The sequence below is a fragment of the Octopus sinensis genome, linkage group LG6 (assembly GCF_006345805.1).
Source record: "Octopus sinensis linkage group LG6, ASM634580v1, whole genome shotgun sequence".
NCBI classification, from domain to species: Eukaryota; Metazoa; Mollusca; class Cephalopoda; order Octopoda; family Octopodidae; genus Octopus; species Octopus sinensis.
This window is the reverse complement of record NC_043002.1, coordinates 92,538,114-92,550,080: the sequence shown is the minus strand read 5'-3', so window position 1 is coordinate 92,550,080 and position 11,967 is coordinate 92,538,114. Positions and strand designations below refer to the sequence as shown.

General features: G+C 39.0%; 1 pseudogene; it reads right to left on the bottom strand.

Moving 5' to 3' along the window:
- Positions 1-428: 428 nt before the first annotated feature.
- On the bottom strand, positions 429-527 carry LOC115213582 (annotated as a pseudogene).
- Between the last annotated feature and the right edge of the window lie 11,440 nt (positions 528-11,967).

Sequence of the window (11,967 nt, the reverse complement as noted above, 5' to 3'; positions counted from 1 at the left end):
ATTTCATATGACACCGCTAGAAAAAACTGCCGTTCAAACTGAAAAGATCCCCGCCTTTAGTCGAGCAAATCGACCCCAGGACTTATTCTTTGTAAGCCAAGTACTTATTCTATTGGTCTCTTTTTGCCGAACCGCTAAGTTACGGGGGATATAGATAAACCAGCATCGGTTGTCAAGCGATGTTGGTTGGGGGGGGGGAGAGGACAAATACAGACACACAAACATATACACACACATACATATATATATATATACATATATACGACGGGCTTCTTTCAGTTTCCGTCTACCAAATCCACTCACAAGGCTTTGGTCGGCTCGAGTCTATAGTAGAAGACACTTGCCCAAGGTGCCACGCAGTGAGACTGAACCGGGAGCCATGTGGTTGGTAAGCAAGCTACTTACCACACAGCCACTCATACGCCTAGAAAAATATGGAACGCTTCACGAATTTGCGTGTCATCCTTGCGCAGGGCCATGCTAACCTTCTCTGTGTCGTTCCAATTTTAGAATATGTACCGCCGTGCTTTTAAATTTCTTGCTTTTACCTTCGTCCACACACACACACAAACACACACACAAAGCGTATTATTTGAATCTACAAGGTTACTTTCCTGTGGCCACTTGACCTAAAAGAAGTAGCAGCCACCTTTACACTGCAACCACAGAAAAATGTCTAAAAATGGAAGACGGTCAATACTAGACTGAGCTCTACGTTGACCAACGTGTACTTCTTTTTTTTTCTTAGAAGGTAAAGTGTTATTGGAAGGTCGTTTGGTTGTTATTTCTAGCAAGTATTAGTATGACTATATGGATATAACCCATCCCTTCCAGCGCGTTCATTAGCTAGCAGTTAGCATTGTGACTGGAATGTGCGCCGTTGTAAGAGAAATAGTAACATTGGTTTCAAATTTTGGCACAAGGCCAGTAATTTCGGAAGAGTTGGGGTAAATCGATTACATTGATCTCCGGCGTTCGTTCAGCTGGTGCATATTTTATCGATCCGCAAAGGATGAAAGACAAACGGTGGAATTTGAACTCTGAGGATAAAGTTGGAAGAAATGCCGCTAGCATTTTTCCGGCGTGGTAACGATTCTGTCAGCTTGCCGCCTTATCAATAATGCTTTCAGATTTTGGCACAAAGCCAGCAATTTCTGTGTGGGGGGGGGGTCGGAATTGGTAAGTTCATCACATTGACCCCCAGTGTTCAACTGGTATTTATTTTATTAGGCGGTGAGCTGGCAGAAACGTTAGCACGTCGGGCGAAATGCTTAGCGGTATTTCGTCTGCCGTTACGTTGTGAGTTCAAATTCCGCCGAGGTCGACTTTACCTTTCATCCTTTCGGGGTCGATAAATTAAGTACCAGTTACGCACTGGGGTCGATGTAATCGACTTAATACCTATGTCTGTCCTTGTTTGTCCCTTCTATGTTTAGCCCCTTGTGGGTAATAAAGAAATGGGTATTTATTTTATTGACTCTGAAAGGAAGGAAGGCAACACCGACCTTGGCAATATTTGAACTCAGAGAGTGAATCTAGAAGAAATACGGCTAGAAATACAGCGCGATAACGGTTTTGTCGGCTTACAGCCTAATTAATAATAGAAATGTGGAGGTGCAATGGCCCAGTGGTTAGGGCAGCGGACTCGCGGTCGGAGGATCGCGGTTTCGATTCCCAGACCGGTCGTTGTGAGTGTTTATTGAGCGAAAACACCTAAAGCTCCACGATGATCCGGCAGGAGGTGGTGGCCGCCCCTGTTGTACTCTTTCACCCCAACTTTCTCTCAATCTTTCTTCCTGTTTCTCTAGTAACGCTGCGATAGACTGGCGTTTTTATTTGCTTATTTGCATCACTATTTCTATATCTGCTCACCTGCATTCCTCTTACAGCCACTCTTTACTCCGCAGATTTAGTCCTCGGTAGAGATTTCGGAAGGTAAGTTCAAATCATTTGCGTGCTATTGTTTTCTATATCGAGCATTTCTGGAACTCATCTACTGACTCTCCCCCTTCTCTCTCTACACACACACATGTCTGAACACACATCATAGCTAGTACTGTTTGTAGTATTTTGTTCTTATGAAGGGTGGAAAGAATTCCTTTTGTACCCCCCCTACCACCATGACTACCATAAAAGTTTTTAAAAGAATATTAAACATGGTGGAAAATTGATTTCCTACCATGTCTTATAATAACTGATGAGAATGTCTTAAAAATTTAAAACTTCTATAAAAAAAACTTCATTTCTATATTATATATATTCATGTCCCAGTTTGCCTAAATTGCCTCACTGTATGAAATTTGCCTAACCTTGGAACATGAATATACATAATTATTATAAGACACGGTACGAAATCAATTTTCCACCATGTGTATTATTTAAAAAAAAATTTACGGTGGAGTACAAAAGGAAGTCTTTCCTTAGGGGTTAATTAACCACAGTGCTACAGTATATGTCATCACTGTATTTCTCTAGTTCTATTATCGACTTTGTTGTCTGTTTGGAACCAAACTTTCTTGCGCGGAACAAGAATATTGGAAAATTATCGGCGTATTTACAATGTCGGCCGTACCATAGAAACAATTGAGTCATCGCTAGATGAATTCTTGTTGTTAGACGCTAAGCTACTGTAGTAATCACAGAACACCTACGCACACAGATACACACACACATACACATACAATTGCATAGACACATAAACGCTTACACAGACATAGATGCAGACACAGAACTGCGCACATGTAGGCATTTACACATACTTGCACACATTTCAACGCATATGCAGTCTTTCTATTGACCATTCAGAACACTTTGCGTTGCTGTTCATAATATTGGATTAGAGATACAATGGTCGGTTATTGGGTAGAATTTGTGAAGTATCCGGGTGGGAACTGGTACAATCAGTTGAATATCTGAGTGGCAGGTTGATAAAATAAATAGAATATCAGAGCAAGTAATTATTAGAATCTGTTGAACATTTTGGTTGGAGACTTGTAGAATCATTAGAAGATCAGGGTGGGGACTAGTAGAATTAATAGAATATCAGGGTGGAGGGATTGTAGAATCCCTTACCATGATAGAACACCAGGGTGCTGGAATGACAAAATCAGTAGGTATCTTTAATTACCAAGTTCAAATCCTACCAAAGATGACCTTCCATTTTATCATTCTGGTGGTGCTAAAAAAATGTGCCAGTTATCTACTAAGGAGGATTAAAATCGGCCATTCCTTCAAATATGTAACCTCCTGCCGAAGTTAGTTTCCAATATTCCTTGGGCCGATAATTAAGATTCTATAAGGTCACCTAATTTATTAGTAGTCAAAGATCTCTCTAATCATGCACTGCAGCTTTAAAATATTCTAAAGGAATTTTTAATGATGCAGTTCTACATTACCCTTAAAAGAACGAGATGGTCATAGCAGGATTGTCTTTGGTCATAGATATGATTAATCAGGCTTCAGCTTCGACTAAACCACAGCTACAAGAACCCTTATTTGAAAAAGGAAACAATTGCTAATATATATATATACATTTGCACATTCATCTCTCTAAGCAGTCTCGCATATACGCCTACATACATACACATATATGCATATATATATATATATATATATATATATATATATACATATATTATGGAGGTAAGTTCATTATTTCCATGACGCTACACTCATAACTACTATCAAGGTCCTCAAACAATTTTTAAGACTGGTTGACAATAATATAACCTTAACGTAGTTAAATGATTCTGAACCTAAGTAACTAGTAGGAAAGTAACTGGAACTCTTTGGTGTTTCTGCCGTTTCGAAATATCATTTTTGAACCCAGCGAAGAAAAATGGTTTCGATGAGATATCGAAACCGGTTCGCTTACTCGGTCTAATGTTACATCCCAATTTTTTGCGCTCTGATTATGTTAGAAACCATAATTAATCGACGCAGTGTCTCAGCTTTTTGTCTGTGGAAGTGTATAATCGATTATATGGACCCCAGTACATAACAGGTATTTATAAATCGAGAGAAGATAAAAAGGACAAGATGATTATTGGTTTTAAATTTTGACACTAGGGCAATAATTTCGGTCGAGAAGTTAAGTCAATTACCTTGACGCCAGTGCTCGACTGGTACTTATTTTATCGATCTCGAAATGATGAAAGGCAAAGTCGACCTCGGCGGAATTTGAACTCAGAACGTAAAGACAGACGAAAGACTGCTAAGCATTTTGCCAGGCCTGCTAATGATTCTGCCAACCCGCCACCTTATAGGAAGCTCTCGTTATTACTAAGAGTGAGATTCCACTGAGGTTGACTTTGCCTTTCATCGCTTCGGGGTCGATAAAATAAGTACCAGTTGAAAACTGGGAGTCGATGTAATCGACTTAACCCCTCCCCTAAACTTGCTGGCCTTGTGCCAAAATTTGAAACTACTGTTACTTAGAGTGTAGTGGATGTTAAATTTGGTAGAGCAATAGGTGTTAAATCGTTCGTTATTAGTATAATCATTAGAAAGGTGGCGAGCTGGCAGAATCGGTAGCACGCTGGATGAAATCCATTGCGGTATTTCGTTCGTTGCTACGTTCTGAGTTCAAATTCCGCCGAGGTCGACTTTGCCTTTTTATCCTTTCGGGGTCGATAAAATGGGTACCAGTGAAATACTGGGGTCGATGTGATCCACTAGTCCCCTCCCTTAAATTTCAGGCCTTGTGCTTTTAGTAGAAAGGGTTATTAGTATCATTAGAAAGGTAGCGAGTTGGCTGAATTAGGTACTCCTTTTCATTTTGACGTCTTCGAGCCTGTCTTGCGCCTTGCGTCCTGCGCCTTGCGTCTTGCGTCTTGCGCTCGTTTCTCCTGTCTCACTGCTTCTGATTGATTTAATAACCTTAATGTATTGTTTAGTCTTCTTGCGTCCAGTTCTTCCCGAGGAAGACTGGCTGTTCTTCGCCTTTGTCTCTCTCTGGCTAACCGCCGCCTTCTGATTCATTCTCCATTGCAGGTGGATGAGTATATTTAGTACAACGGAACATAAACTTCAAAAAATTTGTGTGTGTGTACGCTAGTTTGTTTATATTTCTATGCGTAGGAGTGGCTGTGTGGTAAGTAGCTTGTTTACCAACCACATGGTTCCGGGTTCAGTCCCACTGCGTGGCACCTTGGGCAAGTGTCTTCTGCTATAGCCTCGGGCCGACCAAAGCCTTGTGAGTGGATTTGGTAGACGGAAACTGAAAGAAGCCCGTCGTATATATGTATATATATATGCGTGTGTGTCTTTGTGTGTCTGTGTTTGTCACCCTAGCATTGCTTGACAACCGATGCTGGTGTGTTTATGTCCCCGTTACTTAGCGGTTCGGCAAAAGAGACCGATAGAATAAGTACTGGGCTTACAAAAAGAATAAGTCCCGGGGTCGAGTTGCTCGATTAAAAGGCGGTGCTCCAGCATGGCCGCAGTCAAATGACTGAAACAAGTAAAATAGTTAAAGAGTAAAAGAGTAACCATACAAAGTCCAAAATTACAGAGGATTGCATTAACGGCATACACACAAAGGCATTATTTTTTTCCAGCAACGTCTACACGTTCCCTATCTCTTTCTGTCTCTCTCACACTCTTTACCGCCTGAAATGGAAAAAGATCTTGAAGACAAACTTGGCAAAATTCCTCATTCATAAATATTTACAAACATCACGGTATCAGCAAGTATTTGTAAATATTTATAATTACCTTCATTCTATATTTAGCTTTCTTTAAGCAGACAATATTATCAAGCTTTCTTTTCATAAACAATATTTTAATTTTATGACTTACTATTTATTTATTTATCTCTCTCTTTTACTCTTTTACTTGTTTCAGTCATTTGACTGCGGCCATGCTGGGGCACCGCCTTTAGTCGAGCAACTCGACCCCGGGACTTATTCTTTGTAAGCCCAGTACTTAGTCTATCGGTCTCTTTTGCCGAACTGCTAAGTGACGGCGACATAAACACACCAGCATCGGTTGTCAAGCAATGCTAGGGGGAGAAACACAGACACACAAACATACACGCACATACATATATATACATATATACGACGGGCTTCTTTCAGTTTCCGTCTACCAAATCCACTCACAAGGCTTTGGTCGGCCCGAGGCTATAGTAGAAGACACCCAAGGTGCCACGCAGTTGGACTGAACCCTGAACCATGTGGTTGGTAAACAAGCTACTTACCACACAGCCACTCCTGCGCCTATTATATATTCTATTAACTTCGCAACTTTTTAAGCGGAAAAACCTTCCAGAACAGTCAAACATCCATGGAGATACAGAAAAAAAAATTTTGAGGTGCAAAAATCTTATATATTGTTATTAATGTTGACCAGAAAAAAAATCAGCGTTCATCGGAATAAAAATGGAAATGTTGTTGAGAGAGAGAGAGAGAGAGAGAGAGAGAGAGAGAGAGAGAGAGAGAGAGAGAGAGAGAGAGAGAGAGAGAGTGAAAAAGAGAGAAAGGGAGAGATAGAGAGTGTATGTGTGTGTGTCTGAAGATAGATAGACAGATAGAAAGAGAGACAGTGAGAGTAAAAGAGAGAGGAAGCGTTCATCAACAAAGTGAAAAGGTTTTTGTTGAGAGGCACGGTTTGATATCACTCCCTCTCTCATTGTTATTACCATTTTGTCTCTTCTCTTTTTGTTTACTCTTACTGACACTGCTACTTCCTTGTTGTGTGACTTACAAACAACCTCATTTTGTCATGCTATTTAGCTCACTTTAGTTTTAGGCCTCAAGCCCAATTGGCCCTCCGCAGGAGCCAGCATAAAAAGTCTGCACGGAGTGCAGCTTTTAAGCTAGTACAAAATAAATAAATGAATAATAAATGAATAAATAAATAAATAAAATGAACCAAAGAACCTCTACGCAGCCATTTCACTTATTGGAAATAGTAACGATATTCCTTCAAATCGCACTCTACTGCCTTAAATATAGAATGATGCATTGGAGAGTGTTACTACTGACGTACTAAAAATGACGGGATGGTCACGGATCTTTTCGGTTTGAACGGCAGTTTTTAACATAATTTCTAGGGTAACTAAAAAATTTTAAACTTCGTATACTTGCAGAATGTGTTTATAAAACATCTTTTTCTCTTGGCTTTATTGAGAAAATTCTATAGTTTGTAAGATATTTGTTGTTTTTCTTTTCTTCAATTTCTGCAATTTCAACCAATCAACGACGTCTATTGAGGTAAAAAAAAAAAACATTCTGTGCCGTATGAATATGTTCCTCGTGTAAGAAACAGATTGGGTTTATTTACATTTGTGAAGAAAAAAAAGATACCCTTCCCCCACCCCTAACCCTAACTAACCCTAACCCTAAAACAGATTGAAATGCAATAGATCGATACTAGGGTCATAATTATGGGTGACAATTTCATATGACACCGCTAGAAAAAACTGCCGTTCAAACCGAAAAGATCCAAAATGACGGGATGGTCACTTCTGGAACCCCATTCATGAAAAATTTGTTCGATCAAGACTGACCTGATGCTAAGCAACAATAATAACAATGCGGATAAGAAAAATGATAGATTATCGATTAGCTGTATGATTTCTGTTCCAGTTTCCATTGTTGTTGGTCTCTTCTTCAAGACTTTTGCAGATATAGTAATCTATTGGCATTGATTGTATGGAATGTTTCTTGACGTCTTAGACAGTGATTGATTTAACCTTCTGTTTATCGAAAACTAATCAATAATTCACAAACATTTCTTACAACTGTTACTTACATTGTTGCTGTTGTTCATTTTAGCCCAAGTTAGTCATGATAAAGTTGGTTAAGTAGACATGATGAAAGTCTTTCCAGCCATGACAGTCCCCTTTTTATTTCAGCTATTGTGTACCAACCAGCCTTTGTTATTAGATGGTAAGTTGTGATTTGATGGAGATTTAGCTGTTAGCTCGACTGACCACATAAAGCATCTCACATTCACTCGTATGTTGTTATTGTATGTTACATAGGAGCCTCAGATAAATTCGTTCGTTTTTTTGGGGGTTTTTTTCTACAAGGCACTTTATCATCATATATCTAAAACGGGAGGCACAATGGCCCAGTGGTTAGGGCAGCGGACTCGCGGTCATAGGATCGCGGTTTCGATTCCCAGACCGGGCGTTGTGAGTGTTTATTGAGCGAAAACACCTAAAAGCTCCACGAGGCTCCGGCAGGGGATGGTGGTGATCCCTGCTGTACTCTTTCACCACAACTTTCTCTCACTCTTACTTCTTGTTTCTGTTGTACCTGTATTTCAAAGGGCCGGCCTTGTCACTCTCTGTGTCACGCTGAATATCCCCGAGAACTACGTTAAGGGTACACGTGTCTGTGGAGTGCTCAGCCACTTAGACGTTAATTTCACGAGCAGGCTGTTCCGTTGATTCGGATCAACCGGAACCCTCGTCGTCGTAACCGACGGAGTGCTTCCATCATATCTAGAACGAGATAAAATTTATTCAAATTCCAATAATGATTAGCAAAAGTTGTGGAGGAAGAAAGGAACTACAACCCTTTATCTCCATAAAACACTACCATAAAAATATTTCCCGTGTTAATTCAAAAAACATGGCAATGAATAAATGAAAAAATTCCGAACGAATTTATATGACAGTCTAATATCTTCTTGAAGTACTCCGTCGGTTACGACGACGAGGGTTCCGGTTGATCCGAATCAACGGAACAGCATGCTCGTGAAATTAACGTGTAAGTGACTGAGCACTCCACAGACACGTGTACCCTTAACGTAGTTCTCGGGGATATTCAGCGTGACACAGAGAATGACAAGGCTGGCCCTTTGAAATACAGGTACAACAGAAACAGGAAGTAAGAGTGAGAGAAAGTTATGGTGAAAGAGTACAGCAGGGATCACCACCATCCTCTGCCGGAGCCTCGTGGAGCTTTAGGTGTTTTCGCTCAATAAACACTCACAACGCCCGGTCTGGGAATCGAAACCGCGATCCTATGACCGCGAGTCCGCTGCCCTAACCACTGGGCCATTGCGCCTCCACTACAGTCTAATATATAGTGTGACATTCATAGTACGACACAATGTGTGACATCATGTTTATATTCACCACGACATGCACTGTTACACATGCATTGTGACAATATTTGTGACACAATCATTGTGACCTGTCCGCTGTGAGATAACCAATGTGGCATATCTACTGTAACATATTCATATTACAGTTATGTTGTGGTTTCTACTCATGTTAAAACACCGTGTTACACGCTAAGTCAACAATGTGATCACTACGTGCTTGTTCGATTCGATCTGCTAAAAATAGTAAACAAACCTCTTTCTAATCATACCCATTCGTCTTAAGAAATAGAGGATATATTGATTTCAAATTTTGGAACTAGGCGAGCATTTTCGGGGGAGAGTGTAAGTCGATTACATCGACCCTAGTACTCAGGTGGTGCTTATTTTATATTTGATCGATCTTAAAAGGGATGAAAGACAAAGTGAACCGCGGCGGAATTTGAACTCAGAACGTAGCGACGGACGAAATGTCGCTAGGCATGTTACTCGGGTGGCTAAAAATTCTGTCTGCTCGCCGCCTTAAGAAGAAAGGATATATTAGATGGAGATTGAGTGTGAATGATAAAGGTTCGTATGGTTAAGGTTTAAAAAAAATCTTTGCTAGTAGGAAAATCGATCAAAGACACACACACACACACACGCACACACACACGCGCGCGCGCGCGCACACACACACACACACACACACACACACACACACACACACACACACACACACACACACACACACACATAAAATAATAAGAACGCAAAACATCCAGACAGTTAGGTGATACAAAAAAAGGACAACAAAACATCCAGATAGACGATACAAAGAAAACGAGGACATTCAGAGTTTTCTTTCCTCAGTCGAGTTCCAGATTATTTTTGCAATTTCGGCTGGTTATACTCGTAATAGATCATCTACAATAAGAATTATTCCAAGAATAGTTATATTTAGACATGTCTTCGCATAAATATGTCGTAATGACTCTGGGTATATATAGACATACACGTATGTATACATGTGTATATAGATACATACGTACACACACACACATATGTATGTATATATATGTTTGTGCATATGTATGTTTATATATATATATGTGTATGTGTATGTGTGTGTGTGTGTATTAATATACATACATATATATATGAAAATATATACTTATATACACACACACATATATATATATATATACACACACTTATATATACATACTTATATAAGCACGTATGTATGTTATATATTGTACACAGTATATATTCACGCGCACACACACACATAAATATATCACATTTACATATATACATATACACACACATATATATATATATGTGTGTGTGTGTGTGTCATGCAATTACAGACATAAAAATACAGAATTACTACGTATACATACCCACATAAGACAGACACATTCAAACACACACACACACACACACACACACACACACACATATAGAATATATAGACATCTTAGCACACACAAACATGCTCAGGCGCAAACAAACACACACACGCCTACAAAATCCAGAGCCCTTTCATGGTTGTCATAGTGACATATGCATAAACCAAACAAGAATTATTGCCTATGTACAGAATCGCACTGTCAACAGCCGACTGCGCGGCTGCGGCATCCTATTTCGTCACGTCATTTATGCTTATGTACATATATGTACGTACGTATGTCTGAGTGAAATATATGTGAACGTGTGTCTATGCGAGTGCGTGGTGCGGGAAGAAATGTGTAGGTGTATGTAACATTGCGTAGATCAAATACCTATGTTTTGTGTATGTGTGTATGTACGTATATGTATTTATATATGCTTGTTCATTGTATTTTTGTTTCTGTATTTCTGAGTCTGTGGATACATACATACGTATATATATAATATATATATATATATATATATATATATATATATATATATATATATTTATATACATATACATAAATAAATTTATATACTCTTTTACTCTTTTACTCTTTTTCTTGTTTCAATCATTTGACTGCGGCCATGCTGGAGCACCACCTTTAGTCGAGCAAATCGACCCCGGGACTTATTCTTTGTAAGCCTAGTACTTATTCTGTCGGTCTCTTTTTGCCGAACCGCTAAGTGACGGGGACGTAAACACACCAGCATCGGTTGTCAAGCGATGGTGAGGGGGGGGGACAAACAAAGATACACAAACATACACACACACACACATACATATATATATATATACATATATACGACAGGCTTCTTTCAGTTTCCGTCTACCAAATCCACTCACAAGGCATTGGTCGGCCCGAGACTATAGCAGAAGACACTTGCCCAAGATGCCACGCAGTGGCACTGAACCCAGAACCATATATATATATATAATATATATATATATATATATATATATATATATATATATATATATATATATATATATATATATGTGTGTGTGTGTGTGTGTTTATATATATATATATAAATATATATATATGTTTATATATATATAATCATACTGCATTACCTCTGGATATCCTTGTTGTTTATTTTGATTATATATATATATATATATATATATATATATATATATACAGTAAAAGCAATTAAGATTCAAGTGAGTTCTGTTGAATTCACATGAATGCGGTACTTAACTTAGATGCACCAGAAATCTATATGGTGTTAACCATAAGATAATGCGGTGTGATTATAAATAAGAAAAAAGCAACAAGAATGGATCAATATTTCGGTACAATTGTTTCGTACGAAAACAGCTTTATTAAGGCTACAAATATTGCAGTAAATATAAGTGACCCGTACTCATCAGCCGAAAAAACATCTGAGTTCTCCAAACATCTAAGGGGGTGATGTTACACTCCTGAAATATCAGGGCTAGTTCTATAAAAATAAGAGTGTAACATCAGGAGTGTAACATCACCCCCT